Source organism: Aptenodytes forsteri, unplaced genomic scaffold, assembly GCF_000699145.1.
Source record: "Aptenodytes forsteri isolate BGI_AS27 unplaced genomic scaffold, ASM69914v1 Scaffold319, whole genome shotgun sequence".
Taxonomy (NCBI): Eukaryota; Metazoa; Chordata; class Aves; order Sphenisciformes; family Spheniscidae; genus Aptenodytes; species Aptenodytes forsteri.
In genome coordinates, this window is record NW_008794715.1 from 180,296 (window position 1) to 185,075 (window position 4,780).

Genomic DNA, 4,780 nt, shown 5'->3' on the forward strand with positions numbered 1-4,780 from the left:
CAGGCTATCTAGTACCTGATTCTGCAGTTCTCTTTCAGGGAAAGTATTTTGACTCCAAGAAAATAGAAAGTTATTTGTCTGAACCCTTGTCCTTTTTATCCCCCAAGTACATCAGTTTACCTAATTAATATATTACATGTCTACAAACTCTGACTTTCTTGTGGATTTGAAAATACTTTTAGTTAAATCTTTTCTTGAAATTTAAAACAGAAAAACATATTGAATGAAAGCTTGACTGTGCAACATGCTTAGCCTACAAATACTACTCAAGATTAGTCTGGTCCCCATACTTTTAGCTGAGAAAAATCTACAGAGGTTGTATTTTCTTTCATCCTGTCTTCTACCTGTTTTCCTTTTGCTTCTACCTCTCATTTCCCAGGGAGCATCACATTCTTCTGCCTCTCAACTTCAGCTTATGATTACTATCAGATACCTAGTGTACAGTATTACAAATAAATTACGAGGTAGATGTAGATTTTAGAGGCGTTTCTCAACCAGGTTTTTAGGCAGCGTGTAGCACTACTGGGCCTAAAACTGGTTAAACTACAAAGGATCCATTTAAATATTTGTATTGATTTAATTAAACTGGGATTACAATCATATCTGAAGCTATAACTCCACGCAACAATAAATATTAAGTTACCTGTTATTGGATCAAAAGTCTCAGTTGCAAAACATGAATCTGTGTGAATTTACACTCCTGTCTACATTTGTTAAGAACATTCTAAAAGGAAATTGTAATACGGCTTTTCCCCCCCCCTCCAGTTCTTTTGTAATGCCTCTCTAAACAAGACCTTTAAGCAAGCTGGAGGTGATTCACAGGGACAAGAGTGCAGACTCTCTGTGGATCTCCCCTAGCTTGCCTATAGGTCTCTATTTTTTTCTGGCTCAAAAGTCACAGTTCCTGCATGTGCCCAGATGTAGCTGCTCTCCTGTACAAGCAAAACCAGGCCTTATGTTTCATCCAGATCTGGCCTCGCAGCCAACGTCTGCGTTAGATTTAGCCTTAGCTTTTACTCTGCCTCAGTGTCCAGCAGCCTGAACGAAAATATGGCTGTTTGAATATACCAGACCTCTCAAATTTCGCACCTCTTAAAAAAACCCTTAATATCCATAAAGTGAGCAAACTGCCTCCGTCCCAGAGAAGAAAACGTGCCATGTGGAAAGGCATTTTCTATTTTTCTATTGATTACACTAACTTAATAAAACAAATCTGTTCTCCTCCCACCCAACTTCTGCTCTTATCCTCAGTTTTTGAGCACATTACTCCTCTTCGCTCCTATATTCCTCATTAACATTGCAGTTCTTGACCTAGTTACACACCTTCCTTCACCTCCAACCCCTGCTGCTAGATTTCTTTCCCCCATCCCTATCTTCCCAGACGTCCGCTTGTGAGCTCCTGCTTCTCACTCACTTTCTCCCCTTCCCTGAATTTCTTCTCCTTTCTCACATTTGATATTTAAAACTTTCCTTGTATTTGAGCCAGGCTCATCACATCTCTCGGCGTTGCTCATCGCCACACGAAGCCCAAACAAAATATTCTACATACTTGCAGTAAAATTTCACAGTCCCTGCTGTCCTCAACAGACCACACTCCGATCAGTTGGTAACACAGTATATATACGGTCTTATAAGCACATAGTAAGCTGTGAGAGGCTGAATCTGCTCAGTATAGATATATCTAAGAATTTTACTGACAAATTTTAAGACAAGTCATGAGATCTTCCAAAAACTTATGACATCAACAAGTTTTGCAGATTACCACAAAGAAAGCAAAACAGATATCCTTGGCCCAAGTAGCCTTCCTTTTAAACCTCATACTCCTAGTCCAAAGTACGGAGGCATCAAAATTTCACACACACACACACAAAAAAAAAAGAAAAGATTATGAGAATTTTTGCTTAAAAGGGGCAAAACAATACATTTCCCCCAACATCTTCCTTGTGAGTCGTTTAGATGTTCCCCAAAAAATTCAGTCCAAATATACTTATCATTCTAACGGTATTAAAAAAACCTAAGGCTATTTCAAGATTTGTTTTAAATCTTACAAGCATTGCAGAAATCTAAACGAGTAGTAACCCACATAAGGCAAATGAGGTATGTATCCTGCACGAGCTGTAAAATATCGACAACAGAGTTTGCATGTTACTTGACATGCAATAGACTCTACATAACTTTATTCCATCCCTCTCAGGAAGTATTATCAAGTTACCTGGCTTCACGCTATCCCATAGTAACTGAAAAGTTAAGCCACTAGAGTCTGTGATGGGGATTTTGTGAAAGTGTGTGCGGTCTGTGTTCTTGCAAATTAATGCAAAGTGGTGCATGCTCAGAAAAATGACACAAGATACATTGGGGAAGGATGTGAATCAGAACCTGGAAGGCGGCAGAATTAGCCTACTTACTGAAGCAGACTTATTAACTATAAAGCTATTTATATAGTTGTAGTTAATAATATAAAATATATATCATGCATATTATTAATATATTCTACTTAGTAATATAGTAAATATACAGAACACAGCTTGTATTTATTAAACATAAAGTTGTATCTTAAAAACTTAAATTGTTCAAATTATATGACAAAACAAAAAAGCATTCTTGAAACTATCTTAAATTATATATGCTTAGGTAGCATAAAACCCACTTGCTTTTAAAGCATTAACGGACTGCCAGCCCGAACTTCACGTGCCAAGTCACAAGGTTATAAAGAATTCTTCTGAGTGTGTTTTAAACTGCTGAGTGTGCATGTGAAAGGAGATCAGGTCCTAAAATCATGCACAAGAATAAAACCCTTGTTCCAAGATAGCCAGATCATTTTACAGCGGCATTGATGTGTTGAGGGGTGGGGGGAGCAAAACAATTCCAAATCCGTACAAGGCACAATGTGTTCTGCTCCCAAAAAGGAAATATTAATTTCAGCGCACATTTTTGGAGTGCCATTAGGATGACACACATAAAGGCTTACCCTTGCATTTGCCCTGCTCCCAAGTTAATTCTTTTCCAGTTGCAATTTTTTTCTTTTAAGAAAGAGGTTGCAGGTGGGTTTCCGAGGAAAGGGGGAAGTTTCACATGAAAGAAATGGGTTGAGATAAACCTTCAAAGAGAAGAAGCATGGCTGAAAAAAATGTACAGGGACGCTGCAGGCAGCTAATGCTTTAGTCCTGTAATATTTTAAGCTGTACTACCTTGGTGCAGGTACTGCAACAAGCGATCCCATTCTCCCCAAACATTTTATGGCTTTTTCCCATACACTTCGCTACCGTCACTTCTGGCATTCGCCTGGCGATTTTCTTTGGCAAGTCAGTCTTCAGCAGCACCAGTTCCCCAATCAAGCACACACACTCAACACTACTGACGTGAAAAAAGCAGCAGCAGCAGCTGAAGTCAGGGAGGAAACTGGCACCATACTTTTCAATGGCTGTGCCAAGTTCTGTTGGGCTAAAATGGTTGTCAAACTGCAGTGTGTCTGTGACCACGCTCAGAAGCACCAGGGGATGTTCTAGAAACAGCCCTTGGTCCCATCCCTTTGCTGTCCCAGCTATTACAACCAAGAAACCTCCTTAATATATAGGATTAAAGGCAAATAAAGGAGCAGAGTTTGTTTTCTTCTGGGTGTTTCGCCTCCTCGATAATGTCTGATTCCAAGCGGTGGTTTGCGGGCAGCTGTAGTTTTTGCCAGCTGGCTCTGACCCCTGAAGGCTGGCAGCAGACCTGCACACCCCCTGCTCACCCTGGCTGCTGGGGCTCCCCTGCATGTCCTGGCCAAGGGGGTGTAGGCCCAGATTGGACAGAAATGGGGTTGCTCACCCATCTATACATAGAATAGAAAGGCCTGGATCATATTTGTAAGAAGTATGTAGTTGCGCCTCACTTACGAGCTACAGAGGTATTTTTCCATCCTGTAGCTGCCTCGCTGTAATTCAACCGTATTTTCCTGGGGGGCTGCTGTGCCTGCGCAGCCGGCGCTGTCCCTGCAGTGCGGAGGGAGCACTGACATACTCCTGAGCAACAGCAGTGAAGTTTTGGAGGTCCTTCTCACGCAATTACCTCAGGAGGGGGCACGGAGAGGGAGGCGCTGATCTCTCTCTCCTCTCCGGTGTCCGGCCACAGGACGCGAGGGGATGGCATAAAGCTGCCTCAGGGGAAGTTCAGGTTGGATATTAGGGAAAAGCTCTTCACAGAGGGTGGTCCGGCATGGGAATGGGCTCCCTAGGGAAGGGGTCATGGCCCCAAGCCAGTCGACGTTCAAGAAGCGTTTGGATGTATATCTATATGGTTTAACCTTTAGGTTGCCCTGTGTGGAGTGAGGCACAGGCCTGGATGATCCTTGTGGGTCCCTTCCAGCTCAGGATAGCCTATGTCTCTGTGAGCTTCTGCAGCCTCCTCGATCACCTTACTCTTACGTCTCTTCTTCCACAGAGTGGGAAGAAAAAAGCCCTGTAGCTTCGCAGCGACCCACGTCAGACTAACGTGCAAAAACCCAGTTGCGGGGGGTCGGACTGCTGGTGTAGGGAGCTCAGGGTGCCCTTTCCAACCACAGTCAGCAGCGGTCGCTTATGTACCTCACGTAAGGAACGCACCGGGCACGCGGTGCTATTTCCCCGTGCATCCCGACACCCTTATCAAACCCTGCCCGTGCTTTTATCCTCCACCGCGTCCGCCGACAGTGAGCCTCGTGCTTTCGTTACACACGGTAGGAAAGATTTATTTCCGGCCGCTTGTTTTAAATCTGCCCCTGGCGGGGTGCCCAGCGCTTGGGGGGACTTTCGAGCAGCCT